A 19596-nucleotide genomic window follows, 5' to 3' on the forward strand; every position below is an offset into this window, starting at 1 on the left:
CTTCCCTTACTCAGGGTCCCACCTTAATTAACAGCATTGTTTCCTCTTAGTGTATTTCAAAATCGTGGTTCGATGGGGTGAATTTGGCTTTAACATAATTAGTCTGATAATTAAAGCTTTGTAAGGTGCTTAAATGAGAGAGGCAGAGAGAACTCAGAGGGTGTGGGAAGGGGCTGTCCTAAAGTTTTATGGATGAAAGAATTGGAAAAGAAAGTTAGAGAAGTCCCACAGTATTTGCGGACTGGAAAAGGGCTTATCCTCGAGGAATGCCACAGGGTGTATTGGGGATGAAACCCATGGCTTCAACCAAACTGCTTGTGCTTTAAGATGAAGATGTGCAAAGGTCTTCCCGTTGGTATTTCTGTAACAGGCACGTTCTGCCGGAATCTACCTCCTCTCCCCACCACACCCAACTAGTCTGGAGCTCTGCGTACAGGTTGGCGCACCAGTGTTTTATTCTTCATGCGGTACTCTGCTACTGATACAGTAAATATTGTGATGACTGCTCCTAAGGAATGTTCCCTTACCTGATTTCTTTTTTCCCCAGAACAAACTCATGCTGTAACTATATGTGGAGAACTGTTGAGTTGAATATAGTTTCAAGTACATGCAGCTAGCTGTTGTATACTCTAACATTAAAGCATAAAAATCCCACGCCAAAATAGTATCATGATATTCATGGGAGGGTGGTGATTCATTGAAAATTGCCAAGTTGGACTCAAATATCAATTTCTACTGATCTGATATACAGTATTCACTATAAAACACCAGTGTGTAGGGTAGAGCTGTGTTTTATGGCACCTGAGAAATGACATGAATGCTCTGGTGGAAATCTATTAATCTGTGGGGGGGAAATACCCACAATGCCTATAAATACCGATTGGTCTGACTTCATGGTTTACCCAACAGAATCAGCACAAGGTATATTCTGTACGTATAACGTGGCCAGAAAATCCTTCTTGTAGATTGGGTGCAAATATTTTACTGAACCGGAGAGGAAGTCGGGATTATCATGAAATCCAGGGTATCAACTGGCTGGCTTTCGCTTCCTCAGTGCCTGCGTTGGTGTAGTGAGATGCTGCTGGTATTTTAACAAGTGTTTTTACTAAAAGGGGTCATTCTTAGGCTGGGATAATCCTGGCACCTCTGCAAAGAGTAGGGTGAAAGCTGTTTGTTTGTCTCTGACAACAAAGCACTTTATGATTCCAGCAACCAAAGAGGTAACACCATTTGACCCACCTGGCAAAAAGCTTTTACTGCTTGGTGTTTGTTCAAGCCACTCTTGCAAAGTCTCTTGGACAGGTTGCTAGTAGAGCAGAGAGTCTTCAAAGTGTTGCTTTGAGGCAAGGTGTGGAAGGGAGAAGGCGTAAGGATTTATAGCTCTTAGGGAAATCTTTTGCAAATAGCTGTTGTATAGCACAACCTGATCTATCCCATGGGCACGCGGGCTGTTGTACAGAAACATTTTTCAGCCACAAGAAGTCTGTCAGGAATGTTCTGAGAGCTTCCAAAAGCCTCCAAATAGGTGATAAACTCTATTGGAGGCAGGAAAATCCCTCAAGGCTTTGCTAGCAGTGATGTACCGACGCCTTTTGGGAACCCTCTGCCATTAAGCAGAGCTTTGGAGGAAGACGTACTGGGAAACAGCCAGCTGAATGGGGTGGACGTAGTTGTGTGGACAATGTAAAGGCTTTGCTTGTTGCTGTGATGTTGATCCGCGGTGCCGCCTTGCGCTCCCGTTGTGCGCGCGTCTGTCCCAGCAAGGCAGCGGCGTTTGCAGTGCCCGCGTGCTCGGGGCACTGCTACTCAGGGTTTCTGAAGCTCTGCACTGAGCCTGACGGACTGCTGGACTTGACCAGCGGCAGGAACTCATTGCCTGCTGCCCAGGCGCACGCTGAGCCACGTTTCGCTGTCCTGCCACCCGCTCGCTCTGCTGTGGGACCTGATGAAATGATCTCATGAGCTTGTCCTGGCCATTTGGCCACCAGCTGGCTTTGAGGGAATTGGATGTGCTCGTTGGAAACCTGGAATGCCACATCCAGGAATGCTAATGGCAAGAGACCCTTTTACAAACCGCTCAGATTCCAACTAACTTTTCCGTGTTACAAGCAGGATACATTGACTGGCTTCTTGTCCCCATAGGAGGGAGTTTCATGTGGATGGGAGTATTGCAGCTGGCATGCAGTTTGGCTTGAGAGCAGCTTTTATTGAGGGTAAGAATAATCTTACAATGGCTTCAGTGCATCCTTTAAAACAAAAATGCAATTATGAGGAAGCAGATTTTTAATTAATTTAAGCTTTCGGTTGTGGTCCTAATCACTGGAACAGCGATGCTGTGTGTACCAACTGCCTCCTCTGGTCATTTGTTCCTTCGTTTGCAGCAAGTTCTTGCAAAGCTGAGATTCATGTGACATCTTGCACAGAAATTATTAGAAAATCTGCCTAATGGTACTGCTATTTTTTGCTTTCCTTTACCACTAAGGAATTGAATTCTCACTTCACAAAAGCAGTCACCAACTTACTGAAAAAGATCATGTTTTCAGCGTTCTTTCAGAGCTATGTAACCAGACTATGGGTCGCTGCCTTAGAGGATCAGAGTATTTGGGGCTGGAAACAATCCCTCATTTTGGAGGGGTCTGCGTAGGACGCGCCCCACAGATGGTGCTAGTGGTTGGCAACTGCGAGAAACCAAAGGCTGAATGAGTTTGAGATCAAATTGAATACGTTCATAGTTTTGATAAGGATTGTTAGAATCCTGGAGTTTGGGTTTGGGTGGGAAGGGACCTTATTTAGAGGAAGGCTCCTGTAAACCCCTAATCTGCCACTTAGTGCTTCCATATTAAGTACCCGTATCAAGTGTCCGTAACAACATGCCCAGGTGGAGAGCATTATAAACCCTCCGAGGGAACGATCGCTTCACTGAGTGAACGGTCAATGCTTATGACACCTCTTTGTGGCTTTGGTACGCTCCTACCTCCTGACAGGCAAGAGACAATAATGCAAAGCAGGTAAGACATCGGGCAGGGGATCCTCGTGTGTGAGTTGGGGGCTCAGTTCACTCAGCTGCCTTTCCGACGCGTTTCCACGTGCCCTTGCTGGGTGCTGGCAGCCTTCACGCCGCTGAACCAGAAGCAGCTGGTAGCAGATGCTGACCGTCCAGCTCCCACGGGCTCTGGTTCCAGGTTTGTTCTGCATCTGAGCGCCGTGCGTCGATGTAGAGAGGAGATGTGTGAAGCTCTCAGACACGTTAGCCTAATGAGCTCTCCAAATCTGGGAGAGGCTTTGGGCTGAGCACAGACTGGAGTCACACTCGTCTGCCACCAAAGCGACAGTTTTTGAGCCAGCCAGCCCGGTGCTTTTTCTCTGTCCCTGGTGTGATTTGAACCTTAGCAGTAAGGAAGGCACCGTATTGTTATTTTCTGTAGATATTCACTTTCCCTGACTCTGGGGGCTGTCTGTGTGCCTAAAATGATGATGGGTTTAAATGCTTGCACTCATATGCATAAGCCTGATTACGTGGCTTAGTGCTTGGGAAGTGAGTGTGGGGCGAGGGGAAGGAGGCTGTGCGGTGGGAGTACGTGGGGTGCCCGGTCTTGCGTGTCTAATTATTACGCCTGCTGCAAAGTTTGCTGAATTTTGGCCTCTGGGGTCAGGGAGCTTAAATAAAGAAAATCTTCAGACCCGGAGGGATAAGTGTATTCTATAATGCCAGAATCAGTTTGGAGAATGAGCTTTTGCTGCAGCTTCATATTTGGTCTTCAAATGGTGGTGCAGTTAATAGGATTTTACATGTGCAGTGAAATTTCTGCACCTATCTACACTGTTATTTGACATGCAAAGTGCGATGTTGTCTTTTTATTAGCAGGGCTGCATGTCTGACATATCTCCGTACTAGTGCTGTGGATAGACATCTTAAAAGCAAACTGTAATCGAAATTCTGAGCAGGATGAGATGAGAATTAGCTGCCTGTCTAGTGCTTTTCTGTTTATCTCCAAATGTCAGCACTCTGCACGGCAAGTTTTGATAGGAAGGCATCTGCTGTTCTAGGCTAAAGAATTAGCAAAGGAGAGAATTAGGGTGTGGGGAGGGAGAGGGCTAATTGAATCACGCTGCGGTGACAAGAGCTCTGGAATATGCTCGTGGTAGGTCCAGAGAAGTAACAAGTGTGAGGTGCAGCAGAAATGACTCATGCTGATTTGCAAAGAAGCCCCTTCCGGGGGGGGGGCTGAGAGGCTGAAGATAGCGATTTCAGTACCTTAACTCAGAACAGGGAAGGCATCTTGCTAATATAGCTGAGGACATGAGCTCACACCCATCTTCTGGTCTTGAACTCAAAGCTGCTTTCCAAAATGATCCAGCTACAAGCGGATGATTTGAGGAGGGAGGCAATGGCAAGTGCATCACTGTTAATCACTTTGGTTCTTCATGTGAAGTTTGCCATGCCTTATGTTGGAAATGATTTGTCTATAATCTGATCCCTCTGATAGCTGTTGGAGGGACAACACAGCAGGGGATAAGCAATCCATGAGGTTCCTAGAATGCATTGATGATAACTTCCTTCTCCAAGTGATAGAGGAGCCAATGAGGGGAGGTCAACATGGCTTCACTAAGCAAAAATCGTGCCTGACAAACTTGGTGGCCTTCTACGATGGGGTTAGAGCGCTGGTGGATAAGGGAAGAACAACTGACGTTATTTACCTGGACTTGTGCAAGGCATTTGACACTGTCCTGCACAACATCCATCCTTGTCTCTAAATTGGAGAGACATGGCTTTGATGGACGGATGACTTGATGGATAAGGAATTGTCTGGATGGTCGCATTCAGAGTTGCAGTCAATGGCTCAATGTCCAAGTGGAGACCAGTGATGAGTGGTGTTCTTCAGGGATTGGTATGGGGACTGGCGCTGTTTGACACCTTGGTGACATGGACAGTGGGATCGAGTGCACCCTCAGCAAGTTTGCCGACGACATGCCGGAGGGAAGGGATGCCATCCAGAGGGACCTTGACAGGCTTAAGAGGTGGGCCCATGTGAACTGCATGAAGTTCAACAAGGCCAAGTGCAAAGTCCCACACACGGGTCAAGGCAATCGCAAACACAACTACAGGCTGGGTGGAGAATGGATTCAGAACAGCCCTGTTAATCTGTATTTCTGGAAAACTTTTGGTTCAGCATATTTATTCAGCATATATACGTTCACAGATATGTTTTTTGCTCGCTTTTTTGTACTTTGAGCTCCACTCTTATATGTACCTTTATGTACTTCTCTGTAAAGACTCTCATAAAATACCATGTTTCTATTTATTCTCCTTCTGTTGATGCCGAAATCAAGAGTAACATGCACTTAGGGCATTCGGGCCTTATTTGTCGCTTCAGCAGGATGATTTTCTCTCTTCTGAGCTATCTTTTAACTGTACGTGCCAGTTAATAATTTGCAGTAACTTCTACATTCTTTGATTAAACGACTTGACCTACACGACACCAGCTGCTGTTACATAGACGCTAAGGTAGGGATTGAGTTGCTTTAATACTTTGTACCTTCTCAGTCAAAAAAGGTGTGTATATATAGACCTGTAAAGCTTGAGGTTTTCTCTGGGTTCTTGTCCCTTGCCTGTCTGATGCAGAGGGAACACCGTTTGTTTCAGGACTGAGATGCGCTGGCAGAATCAGGATGGAAAAGTTTACGTTGTGCTTTCCTGGTAGGCGTGCTGGCGAAAGCGGGCATTGGGTCTCCAGTCTTTTAACCCAAAGGCAGGAACCTGTGCTGGATGATCTAATGCAGTCATTAGGCGTGCTGCAGCAAGCTGTGGACCGTACCATCATACCGCAGAGACCACGGTACCACGTCGCGTGGCTGGGTACGTTCCAGCGGCTGTAGCCGCTCCTCTGTTAGAGTGCAGAACGTGCTGCTCCAAACCTGCTCACTGAGCGTTTCTCACAGCATTTTGTCACTGTTCTCACACGTGCGAACCTCATTCCTCTCCCTGTGGCTTTTCAATCTGCACTCCCAGCGGGCTGTTTTATTTTTAATACCTGTTCAACACTGGAACTTTCTCACAGGTTTTTGCGATCCCTGGTAACCACACCAGTGGTGCTATTTTTACCCGGAGCTGAGAAATGCCAGCACAGCACTGAAAATTTTAACGTTCCAACTGTGCAGCTGTGTCTGCTCAAATCTTTGCGTCACTGAGCTTCAGCTCGGTCTGTTCTTTTCTGTCTTTATATTTCGTTATTTACAACGCACGTTTCCTGACCTAAAATCATCATCTCTCTCGGTTCACTCGCGTTACAAAGCTGTGCTCTGAGCACCGCTGGAGTCTGCCAGCTGATGCCCAGGCTGGGAGAAGTCTCACCCACCTCTCCTCTCCCCGTGCTGGTGAAATCTGCGGTGAAAAGACATCTCTTGCGTGTTTACGTTTTTGTGCTGAGCGGCACACGTAAAACCTCCCCAGCATCACCACTGCCGTGTTATTTGCACGTGGACCTCTCGGGTACCTGTGACCCATCGTCACAGCAGTGGAGCGACTCTTGTCGCGTTGCCCCTCGGTGCCGATTGCCGTACCGCGCAGAGCAGCGCCGGTTGCCGTCTGCCTCCCACCGTCTGTTAGAGAATTATCTGTTCTTTGCTGGGTTTCCTCTTGATTGTGCTGCTGCTGTATAGCGTTACGATCAGCACTCTCTAGGGAGTGTTCAGCACTTCTTCCACCTTCCTCTCACCTTCTTTACTACCAATATTTCCATCTTGGCAGCAAAAATGGAAAGACTAAATAGAAAACAACCTTTTTCCTCTACAATCTCTTCAACAGCCTGTGGCGTGAGATGAAAATCTAACAGCAAGAATGCTATTTGATTGTGTAGTAAGGCAAGGGCCACATCGTCATATGATAAGCAGAAAGGCCTCTTTTGGAGATGCTTGGGGAGTGTAATTTGGCTTTTTGAAAACTTTGAATTAATTTGGGAATTAAATTATCATTTGACAATGCTTTTTTAATTTACCTTCTGGAGCACCTTTCAGACAAAAATTCTTAAAAGTGTATCAGAGACCTGAAAGCTCAAAATGCCACCTGAGGGTTTCTGTCCTGCAGGATGAATGTTACTGAATAATCTTGCGTTCCTATGCAATGCACTCCAGAGAGAGATACTTGAAATCCTTCGGATTGCATTTACATTTTCATGCAACTCTGACGTTGTGTCTTGCTTTATGCACATCAGTGCTGCTTATGCCAAGTGCAGCAACATGGGCTTTGCTCCGCGTGATGAGGTTGCTCCTCCCAGCGCGGCTAATGAAGGTACCACGTTCCTGTGCGTCAGCTGGTCGGTACGAATACACGTGAAAAGCACGAGGAACTTCAGTTAGTGCACTTTTCCATCAAATGAGGCTGATTTTTCTGTCTTGTTTTCATGAAGTGAGTGTGTTCGTGTGGAGAGAGAGAGATGCTTAGGGTAATATGGACTGATCCACGGTGTCTGAACCTTAGGGCGTGAGGTACCTGAAGCTGATCGATAGTGACTGGTGTTGAACAGGATGCAGGAACCCCGGGTCTCACTGCCTTCCAAAGGCTTTAGGATGCTTGAGAAATCCCAGCTAAATCCAAACTACTTTTTTCTGAGGCTCTTGATCGAAACATAAAACTAGAAAACAAATTAATTTTTGTCTTCACTTCCTGATTTGGTATTACTGATCTCTCCTTCAACTGAGATTTTAAAGAGGGAACCTGGTGCAATTATTCTGCACCTACTGCTGGGTTTGCTGCAACACTCCAGTGAGTGGACAATCTATTAAATGATGAAAAGAAGAAAAATTATGTGACCTATTGGAGAAGTTGATCTGATTTTTGCAAGGCCTCTGCGAGAGGTGCTTCTGGGCTCCAGGCTCCTACAGAGTCAGAGCCACCATAGCGCTTGAAGGCGCAGACTGGGCAAGTCACTGTTTGTACCAGATGCTCTGTCAGAAATAGCGTATATCTCTGCGCAAGTGAAGAGGTGCAGGTTATGCAGAGCCCACGACCAGTTCCAGCAGATAACCAGGACGAGCTGACTCCCTGTCGCACCCTGAGCTGCCGGGATGTGCTTTGGGAAGAGGAGGAAGACTTTTCTGCCGACGGAATTACTTTCACCACAGTGAAATACCAGTAGTGAGACCTGACCGTTCCGCGTGTACAGATGACATGGTGCTTCATCCGGAGGACTCGTGGTGAGGCAGCATGACCGCAAAAAAGAGCGGCTACAGAAAGGCAGCGTCTTCCATGTAGTGAGACCTAAAAGGAAGAGAGGGGAAATAATCCAGGCAGAAGCTTATGGCAAAAGGCCAGATCAGGGCGCTGACGGCGGGCACGTGACACTCTCGCTAGCGATAAGCGTAAACCGTCGTGCTGGGCCCTCGACAGCGACAGAGGCAGCTGTGCCGCACACCCGTCTGGCAGGTCTTGAAGGAGAGGAGAGAGAATTTGGCAAAGATGCCCAACGGCTACGAAGTCTTTCTCTGCGATGGCTGGAGAGAAGCGAGCGGGCGCTGAGCCCCGGGAGCAGAGCGGCTGGGTTTGCTCTTCCAGCACATCACCCAGAGCCCCGCTGCGGGCTGGACCTGCTGCCAAAGTCTTAGGTCTTCCCCCCTGTGCTGGTTTTGGCTGGGATAAAGTTAATTTTCTTTCAGGTAGGTGGTACAGCGCTGTGTTTTGGATTTAGGGTGAGGGTAATCTTGAAACACGCTGATGTTTGTAGTTGTTGCTGGGTAGTTGATGCGCCTACACGAAGTCAAGGACTTCTCAGCTTCTCACCCCCTGCCAGGTGCAGAACAACCCAAGAGGAACCACGCCACTCCCACAAATGGCTTCGTAAGATAATTATAATACCATAAATAAACTTTTTAGGAAACAGCTGCCTATAAAATAGTATTGAACTGTTCTGTTGCCAGTGCAGCTATTTGTAATTTTTCCAGTTTCATTTCATCAAAATGTTAAATGGCAGTGCGGGAGGGAGGGGGAACCATGGAAACTTTTGATAGTATTCATTCCGTTATTCATCTGTCTTATCCCTTATGTGTCATCCTGTGGCAGAGCTTCTTTTCAAGAACGTGTTGCCTGAGATGTTGAGCAAGTGCTGGAAAAAGGGTGCTGTCACTTCTCTGTGGCTCCCGTGCCTGCGGGAGTCACTGCAACTCTTCAAGGAGGAGCTCTGCGCTCTTGACAATGAAATGGAGACACATGGCGTTATTTCATCAGGTGACCGAATGTAAATATGATGACAAAGTTGCCGATGAATTAAATTCTGGTGTACGTGTTTAACCTGCAAAATGCACTTGTCTTGAGACTGATTTATTACAAAGCTCTCTTATGCAAATGAGTTATGAACACCAGTGATGAAGTGCTGCCGGGTTCTCCTCACGTGTATCACAAATTAAGATCAATGTACGATGTAAAAATAGTAATTAATGTTACTAAGAAACTGCAGGAGGGGGTAATATAGGGAGAGAGTTTGGGAAGAAGTTCTCTTAAAGAAATAAGACTAAAAGCTATCTTTGACAAAATGAAGGGGAGTAACATAAAGGTCAGAATTAAAAGCCTTCTTTTGGAAATATTTGTAGCAGGATTTTCTCACTCAAGGTGGGGAGAAAAAAAAAGTCCTGTGGCGTTCCCATCTCTCACCGCAATGAATGTGAGAGTCATGATCTTGTCCAGCATGAGTGAAAGAGCTGCTCACCCCACTACTAGTAGTTGTAAAACCAAACGAACCTTTGTGTGAAAGTGCTGTGTAATACCGGAGGTTTCAGGTCTGTTCCTGCCCACGGCGTTAGGGTTTAGCTCGTTAGTGAAATCGGGGAGAGCTTTGGTATTGACTGCAATTTAGTGTTAGCTTTCTCAGGGGGTTTTTATCATCTTGAGCTTTGAGTAATGGGGTTTTGATCTCGCTCTGTGGGGACTGACCTTGTGAACTAAACATCTGGTATACAATACAGATTGGTAAAAGAATTAATTTTAGCTCTGGGAGGAATATCTGGATGTCGGGAGCAATGGGAAGGAGCAGCAGTCTCCTGTCCACCGCCAGTATCAACTCCTTGCTGCATCACAAGTTCATATACCTTTTTTTTTTCCCCCCCTGGCAGCAGCATGAAAGGATGGGAGAAAAGAAAAAAACTGAATACTAATCTCATCCCCCCGCTTGCCTTTAGATACATGTTTCAGAAATGATTTGTTTCTGTACAAATCCTGTTTTTTATACCTTTTTATTAAACAAAGCCTCCAAATAAATTTCAGCTGCTTTCCTGCCTGCCTAATCCTCGTGTTTTTGTACAGATAAATCTTGTATAATTAGCTGTAGCTCGGGAAGCCTGTAGTGCCTGACGAGAATGAAATGAAACCTCTCACGGAGCAGCAGCGAGCACGAGGCTGGGGTTCAGCATCCTTCAGCCCAGCGCGGTGCTGGTGCAAGCCCTGGCTAGTGCGGCTCCCGCCAGCCAGAGCTCTTTCAGCTGCTTCAGCCTAGCAGCAGAATCTGTGTTTCTGCCTCGCTAGGGTTGGTGAAGGGTGTATCGAAGCCACTGGGATTTGAAAACAGTTGAAATTAAGTTCCCACGTGGGTAGAAAAGTATTCCTGTCCCCATCTCTCTGCGCTCACATCCCTCGGTACGCAGCTCCCTCGCTCTTCACCAGGAAAACACACAGGAAAACCCAAATCTCTCCAGTTTGTATGTGGGAATGTCTGGTTGCTGGGGGGGAAAAAAAAAAAAAAAAGATGTTTTAGCTCATGAGTAGTAAAATAAGATTCTTTGGGATTTTTGTAAACTTTTTCTAAAGCAATATTTGAAATAGGAAGTGAACTGTGTGTTTTAACAACCAGGCACCTCTGTAAAATTAAAAAATCTTGCTAAGATACCTGTCAGCTTTGGTCCTGTATGACAAGGACTGCAGGGAGCTGTCATTGACTTCCATGGCCATCGGCTCAGTCCCAACGTGCGTAACGTATTTTGAACAGATTTTTTGATGCGAACCGTGTGTTTAGTCACTTTGCATTGTAGTCTCCTTTTTCTTTTAAATTGTTTGTGGTTAAACTGATATTTTGTCTTTAAAATTAATACTTAGCACACAATTTATGGGTTTTCATTTCAAATCACAGAGGTAAGATGTCAATCATTTATAAATTCATTCAACTGTGGATCATATGGAACAATTACAGGGACTTCGCATAGCGCAGGAAAAGCTTGCCTTCCGAGTTTTTTTTTCTTTCACATAGATAGGGACTTGGTTTACTTTTGGTAAGTATGTGCATTATTTTTTCAGGTGTTTCACAGATTTTATTCTATGCTATTTGAGAGCGAGGAGAGGAGGGCTTCCCCGCTGTGTGACTGAACTAATGGTGTTAACAGCAATAGAACTGACAAGATGATTCTTTTTAAAGGTGAACTTTATGTTGAATTATGTTACATCATGAAGCAGGATGTCAAGTTAACCTGTTTCAGCTCGTAGCTTTGCCCTCTCTCTTATCTCTGTGGATCAGTTCATTAGCACAAGGGCAGAAGCACTGCAGGATACATGAGCGAGGAGCGTTATCCATCAGACCGCTCGGGTATTTTACTCGCTAGCACCGTGTATCGGTTCTGGTACAACAGTTTAAAACGAGCGGCCTTATGTTCTTTTCATAGCCCAGGCTCTGCGCGGTTGCTTCTGTCTCACCAATCGACACAGCTGAATTATCCCATCTCTTGGGTAGTTCTTCATTTAATGGTAATTGGCTTCTAAACGGTAATTTCTCTTGCTGTTTTCTTCCATGATCAGACAGTCCTTCTCCCCTTCCTCAAAGATGGGAGAAGTGCAGTTGTATAGCAAGAAAGCAAAAGGAAAGAGGGATTGGTGGAACTGGTTTTAAACTGTAGAGGTACCCTGATCCAAACACATCAAAGCATTCGGGCATCAAACCAGCCTGGTCCAGAGTTCGTGAGAACATTTCCACTTCAAACTACACAAGCTTAATATTTTTCAAGGAAATGTCATCTATACACACACACACGTATAGGAAAGATAAAAGAAAAGGAGGACTTGAGAATCAACCATGTCATTTTTTGTTTGTTGAGCAGGAAAGCTCATGTCAGGATCTCTTCTCAGCTTGCTCTTCCCAAAGCGCTTGGCACCCGGCTCCCACAGAAGTGGGAGTGAAGAGGCAAGAAAGAAGAATGCAGGTTCATCCTGGGAGCTTGGGACAAACATCAAAACAGGAACAAGTATTCTTGGGCCCCGCTTCCCTCCAGGGCTTTGTCCCATGGTGCTCTACCAAGCAGATCCCTGAAGAGGCCAAAGTCTGCTCTCCTGAAGTCCGGGGCAGTGAGCTTGCTGTGCGCCCTCCTTGCTGCCCTGAGGATCTTGAACTCCCATTTGTCTAATCCTCAGCTGGTAAAAAATAATGGAATTCCATAAGAGTAATGGTGCTATGACAGCTTACATCAGCTAAGCATATGACCCCGTCCCATTCAGGGCATTAAGAAATATATTGGTGCAGATTTCTGGAAAGCCCAGAACCTGTCATTTTGAAGTAACTCTCTGAAACCTTTTCCATGTCAATATGGTAATTTATGCAATCACCACAGTGGGACCTTCTTGATTTTTAAAAAAAGACAATAAAAAAAAGTGCTAGCGTGCTCCACTGCCTTCAAGTTGCAAGTCTATAAAATGAAGTTGGCCAAGCAACGGATTATTCGGAAAGCAAATCAGAAATGTGATATGCTGCCTATGTGCCAACGTTCTCACGCAGTTGGAGCACTTGTCTTGTGAGGAGAGACTGAGGGAATTGGACTTTTTTATGCTGGAGAGGAGAAGGTTTCAGGGGGATCCAACAGCAGCCTTTCGGTAACTGTGAAGAGGTCAAAGATGATGGAGCCAGGCTCTCTGCTCATATGCACAGAGGGAGAAGGAGAGACAACAGCCGTAAAGTTAAGGACAGGAGGTTCTAGAGGATCACATTTTGACTATGAAGATAACTGAATGCTAGCCCAGTGGGCTTCTGGAGTGGCCGCTCTTGATGGCTTTCAAGACCCAACCTAAGCAACCTGGCCAGAACTCAGCATTGACCCTTCCTTGAGCAGAAGGTTGGACTAGAGACTTCTTGAGGTCCCCTGCAGCCCGAATGACTCTATAACTATCATGCCCACTGGAAAAAATTGAAAGGTTTCTTCTGACTTCCATCAACCCCGGATCAAGGTCACGGCATATTTTTCTACCTTCTGATTTTGTGTCTATGGAAATTCTCTGTATTCACTTTGACGCGGAGTAGGACCAGGAGCTTGGCATGAAAGGTTAAAACATGACATTTAATACAAGTGAGAAATTTTTTAAGGTCCAAGGCTGCCCAAGAGTTTTCACATACAAAAGTCTATATGCAATCAGCATAAATGTGACTTCTGTGTGGATTCAAGAGACCAGCACGTCATCTCCCTGAGGCGCAATTTCTTCATTGAGGTAGGGGCTCGACTAGCTTCTGAACTGAAACAAGCTCAGTGGCTGATTTCAGTGTTATTCTAAACACCAGGAACTTTAAAGACAAGCTATTATATCTTGATAATAATTTAGCTGCTCTTAGATCAGGCACTAAACTCCCAAGGATCCTCATTTGTGCAAATTATGCCCTGATGCTTTGAAACATACTTGCGCATGACCTGGCATGATGCATGATCTGAATGCTTCGTCTCTCTGTGCAGGCCTCCCTGCAATAACAGATGTCCAAAGAATAGGCTGGCATCACTCACTGGGCCGTTAGAGAGAGACACATTCCAGCATAATTTAAATTACTTTAAAAAATGCACAGTGTAATGCATAGGATGGGAGCGAGTAGCTTTTTTTAACACAAAAACCTCTGCATAAAAATGAGTTGCAAATACTCAGTGATGCATGGAGCAGAAATAAAAAGAATTTGTGTTTTGCTTCCCCTACTTACATACATCTGCTGGCAGTAATTGAATATATCATTCCCAGGAGGAAAGAGAAGCAATTCACCTGCTAGAATTCATGCATTAATTGGTACGAATATGAAGAGCCTCTTGAGAAAACACATTCAGGGTGGTGGGGTTTTTTGGTCAGAAATAAATAAATGAATAATTGCAGACACACAGTGGCTAAAATGTTTGCAATCCTGAAGTCAAAGGCTGTGACTGTCGCAGTACGTTTGCAGTAGATGTTTACCTTAACAGATATATAGCGCTGATTTATATTGGTGTATGTGTCTGCTATTCACTCTGCTAGGAAACAGAAAAAGGCACAGTGACATTTTTAATCTGTGCAGCTGGTATTTGTCCAGGTTCTTCCTCTCCTCTTCCTTCAATTATCATAGGATGCTGAACCTCTTAGGCTGGCCACGCAGCCTCTCCTGCTCTTTGAGTGTTTCCGCAGTATTTTCATTCTCTGCCAACTAGTTCTGGAAAACGTTCTTTGGTCTGTTCTTCTGAGGCAGTTTTTGCTGCCTTGATTTATAGCAGGGAGAGCCCAACGAGCCTAAAAACTGTCAGTATTTTTACATGGGATCAGAACTTTTCATTTGAATTGTGAGCAGTTTGGATTTGCTTTTGAGAAAAGAAAACCCAGACAGTGCTCTTTGTTTCGTGTCGTGTCCAGAGTATCTGAGCACAGAAATCAGGCGTTACCTCCGCAGGCTGCGTCTAACGTATGGCGAGCTACTGATTGTACGTCGACGTGCTTTTAGTAACCGTGAGATAATTATGAAGAATCAACAAAGATAAATGATTTCACGAAGCTGAAATTGTGATCAAACTGTTGTGTTTATACCTCTGCTTACAGTACAGTCTTACGCGTGGCTCCGTGGAGTTCTGCGCCACGAAAGCGGTTCAGAGCTGCGTTTTGTGTGACTGATGGGGTGATTTGGTGCCTGGTTTTACAGCGTTCTCATCCCTGCAAATGCCATCTTTAATGTGAATGCTCTGGGGTATGTTTCAAGGCTGCTAGGTACCCTGATTGCTCTGCCATAACCTATTAATATTCTTTGTGAACGTTATGTTAATATCCATTTTTTTTTTAGAAATTCTAGAAGCTACAGGAGTGCAATAAAAAGGCAATTATGGAACTTGCAGATACACAGATTCCCCACCCCCAAATATCATTGTTGTGGTGGATTGCAGCCATGTAGCTGTGATTATGATGATAGAACATAAAATAAATCTAATCCAGAATTCTTAACTGCAGTTAAGCAGAAATTCGTGTTGAGGAATTTATGCAGGTTGCTCCACAAAATCTTGCAGTTACTTTAACCAGCTTTTATTTTGCTTATTTGTATTAGGGTGATCTTGTAAGTCTTCAAGAAAGCTTCAGTCACAGAGGTGGTGGTGATTCCAGGAACACTTGCAATCTTTTTATCAGCTACATACTGACTTGAACCCCATGTTAATTTAAAAATGTGAAAAAAAAGGTATATAAAAAAGGTATATACCAGCACATAGGGGCGATGCCTGTTTGCCCTTCCTTTCAAGGGAGCGTGCACAACTGCTTACATAGGTAGGGAAACTCGGGAAGGCTTTCCGTGGGATGACTCTGGGCATGGTATCGCAGGCGTGTCGTGTGGGGCTGGCAAACGGGGGGGTCTGTTCTCCTCTCCCGGGACTGGCGAGCCCATCGGGCATGCCACCTCTGGCAGCCTGCTCAGGTCGGGACTGCTGGAGAAGTAACCTCAAGGGTGGGGTCTGCGGGTATGAGCCGAGCAAACTTCCAGACAAGAGACTTACGTGCTCTGGGAGGTGGAGATTTGTGGTAAATATGTAGTGATTTTTTTTTTTTCCTTCTGTACTAAACTGTCTCTGGAACTTTTAGCTTTCAGTAAAGTCATTGCAAAAATACCACCTGTGCTAGTTTTACAGATACCAGCTCATTTAGCTGTTAAAATAACAATACTTCTTGCAATACAAGAAATGCACTGGGTTTAGTTTTTCTAGCAAAGCAGCTTTAAGTTGGATTTTCCCCACCCTTCTCTATGAAGTCATAGAAAATTTGGCGTTTTCTTTGTGCAAATATTATAATAGTCTAATCCTGTAAGCTAGGGTTTATTCAAAATTGTTTTAAGCTGTAGAATTTTTGATGCTGCTTAATTGCAAAATGATAAATTGTTTTTTAGCTTAATTTACTTAATGTTTATAGAGTATCTGCAAATAATATGCTACAACTGAAAACAGGTTTTTGCACTGCATAAAAAAATGCAGAACTTGATATTTTAGTTAATTTTAGGGCTTTTAGAAAACAGCACACTTTGGCATTCAGCAGCTGAGGAACTGGAACGTGATCTTTACAACATGGATTTGTAACTTCTTCAACGTTTAGATCTTTTCTTGTAGCTGTGCTTCAACAGTTTTCAGTGGCGTAATCAATGAAGGAGATAAATTAAGCACAGAAAAACGTAGCATTGATTTTGTGATAGACTTTATTCTTCCAACAGATCGTGTCTGCTCGTGGATAGAGCGGGTCAAGAACTTTGTGGCAAAATTGATTTCACTGGAATGTGCCAGTTAACAGGAACGGAAACGTGTCATGAAACTATGTCCGTCCTGCAAAACTTTGCTTTTCTGGCATTTCAGCCTAATGAGCCGCTCGTGAGCTTCCAGCCCAGCGGGTGTGCGTTGCACAGGGGAACCTCACAACTTGCACAGTGGCAGCTGAGAGAGGTAACAGGATGCGTTTAACTTCACCTGCTGGCTCCGTGGGGCATAGCTCATCCAGGAACTATCAAAATACTGCTTCCAGCATCACCTTTTTATTTCTATTTAGTGGGAAATAAAAATGATTCTGGGCTGAATTGGTACAAAAATGAATCCCCAAGTGTTAAAGAGTTGCTTAAAGCAGAGACTGAGGTATGGTTTATCGGTTTGTTCATGGTCTAAGCCTACAGACGCTGAGGGCAAAAGGAGCAGGAGGGAGAGCGGCCATGGCCAAACCGCCCCAGCCCGTGGGTCTGCCTGAATTTCACCTTCACACCCGAGGGCTGCCGTCCGTAAGGCGGCACGTTACGGCGAAGGGACTCTCGTGCAGACCTCTTCCATGGACCACGTCTCGTCCGGAGCATTATTCGCTTTTCATGGCCTTCTCCTTTCATCCCACGCAGGACTCGAGGTGTACAAGGAAGGGTGAGCGGCGCTCTGAACCGCTCAGTTATTTCACTCTGTGTAAGGGGTTGTGCCAATTATATCTGTTCAGGCAATAAGCTGAGGGTGGCTGTCACTTATTGGTTTAAAGAAGCATTTTGGAGACCCTGAGAGAAAAATGACTGCTTTCACTCGCTGGAGCCCCACGCTCCGAAATAGGATTTGAAAGTCATCCGCCCAATAACGAGCACCGTGCGTGCCACTGGCTCCTTCCCTTGGCTCCAGGTCCCTGCATGTGCTGTCAGCATGCAGAAACGGTGGGGCAGGAGATTAAATCTCTCTTCGATGAAGTCGGGGGACAGGGGCGTTGAAATAAGCAAGTCAATCTGGACGCTCTCTCGTTCTTTCTGAGGTGAATTAGGGGCTATTTTCTGGTTTTCTTGAATCCTTAATAATGCTTAGTCAAATGTTAAGTGGACTGTTAACCGGGGAATAGCATAACAAGAAGTTTAATCTTCTTTGTCAAATCACTTCTGGAGAGAGCTAAGTTTTTGCGGACTTTATGGTTCCTGCATATTTTATTATAAAGTCATATTTTATGTATCTGTCCCTTACACAGGTTCATCTCCAGTAGAACCAATTGCAGGGGATAAAAGGACGGGGTTAGTCCTCGGACGCAGAGGTCAGGTGTGCTGCCTGGAGGACCAGGTTTGTGTGCTAACTCAGCACTTTATTTGCCATTGCGGAGCGAGGCTGTTGTCAGAGCTGCCTGAGGAGGGATCAGTCAGCTCCGCATGTCTGAGGGTTAGAGCTGGCACTCGTTCCACGGCGATAAACCTTCCTTCAACCTGAGCGTTCAGATCTGTATGCATGTGCGAGTCTTCAAAGCCTAAAACTGAAGCATAGACAAATAGTCTCTTCCCTTTCTCGTTTCCGTTTTCACTGGAATGAAAAGGTGAGAATGACAACAGCAGAAAAAGATGGAGGGGGAGGAAAGCTAACTCAGGCCCATAAAGAACACAAATAAAAGAAAAAAGGAATCCATATTATGGCTTAGTTTGTTCCAAATGTTATGCCAGAGTTGTTGGGGTTTTTTGAAAAGAAATTCTTGCTTTTACAGATTTCTGCAGGATAAGGTCTCTGGAGAAGACAAAGACACAGAGCCAGTGCTGTGGAATAGCGTGGAGGGAGAGAGACAGGATGCAGAAGGCTGGAAAACGCCGTCTAAATTGTGTGCTCAGCTTATCGATGAAGGCAGAATGGAGAGAACGGCTTTCCGAAGACGGGAGGTGAAATGAATGCCGTTTGTCACTGGTGCCAGGGATGAGGTGTTACGGCACTGACCAGAAGGAGATACCCCCAGCCAGTATCTGCCTTCTCCTTCACTCCTCACCCCTCCACGCGCACTTCTGCTTTCAGCACTCTGAGGCAATTCCCTGTAACGAGCCCCACAGACGATACAGGTCATCCTGCAGCCCCCCTTCCCGTAGTCCCTGTTCTTGGAATGGGCGATGCCGCTTTGATTAAAGTGCCAAACGATTCTCGCTCACATCACGATGAAATGCGACCACTGCTCGCCATGGAACGGGACGTTTTTGTCACCTCTCCGCTCTCTTCTCTAATAGCAATATCTATCTGCTGCATGCTAGATAATGTGAATGTCTATTCACGTTTCAGTTATGGTGCGATGACTCGCGCTTGACACATCTCATTATGTCATAGATCATCCGGCCTAAAATTTACATAGGCTTGGATTAAAAGCCATTAGGGAGAAGTCTTCCACTCCATGCTGTTTCAGGTAAGCAGACCCCTCTCCTTATGTCTCTGTATTTTTTTTTAACTATAATCTAACACCAGAAAATTGCAGAAATGTAACCAAATCCAATCAACATAATCAAGGTTGTCAAAGACTGTGATTGGAAATCATAACCTGGATTTCCACAAAGCAGATGAGTCACAGCTGGTCTGAAAACAGCGTCTCAGCATTTTTAGACCTTTAAAGCCAATATTCTTTCTCCTCATGAAATTTCATTATCCCTGAAGTGATGCTCTCCTGTTTTTAAAGCCTGCATTAGTAACTGAATACTGGCACAGACATTGACAAAATGAACACACACCTAATGAAAACCCATAACAGATATTCGCGCAGTTGGATTTCTTCTCAGTTGTCACCTCACGAAGCTGTTAGTCTCCTCCTGCGTGGAGAGACGTTGTGCCAGAGATTTGCAAAGTCCTCTGGGTACGGTCTCCAGAGGGTACCTTTGAAGAGTAGAGGCAATCTGGGCCCAATGAGCAATCCACGCGTACGTTTGTCCTTGCAAAACTGAAACATATGGTAAACAATGGGTGCCTAATTAGAGCCACTCAGGGAGACTTTCATTATGTGACCAGGTATCTGAGTGTGCTAATCCAACAGATGACAAAAAGCTATTCTCCATCACCTGCTGCTGCCTCTACTATTACCCAACTTCAATAACCTTGGGACGAGAAGCTAACCCATCTTTTTGAACTGCTGTCTCCTTCCGATCAGGGCTT

The 19596-nt window shown here is 45.2% G+C and overlaps 1 long non-coding RNA gene across 1 annotated transcript in view; it reads left to right on the forward strand.

The window, feature by feature from the left end:
• LOC129213014 (uncharacterized) overlaps positions 1-19596 on the forward strand; it is a 70774-nt gene that overhangs the window by 47679 nt on the left and 3499 nt on the right. The window contains exon 2 of the long non-coding RNA XR_008579335.1: positions 18182-18859. This is a non-coding gene — a long non-coding RNA (uncharacterized LOC129213014). The remainder of the gene's footprint in view (positions 1-18181; positions 18860-19596) is intronic.

Source organism: Grus americana, chromosome 14 (assembly GCF_028858705.1).
Source record: "Grus americana isolate bGruAme1 chromosome 14, bGruAme1.mat, whole genome shotgun sequence".
Classification (NCBI taxonomy): Eukaryota; Metazoa; Chordata; class Aves; order Gruiformes; family Gruidae; genus Grus; species Grus americana.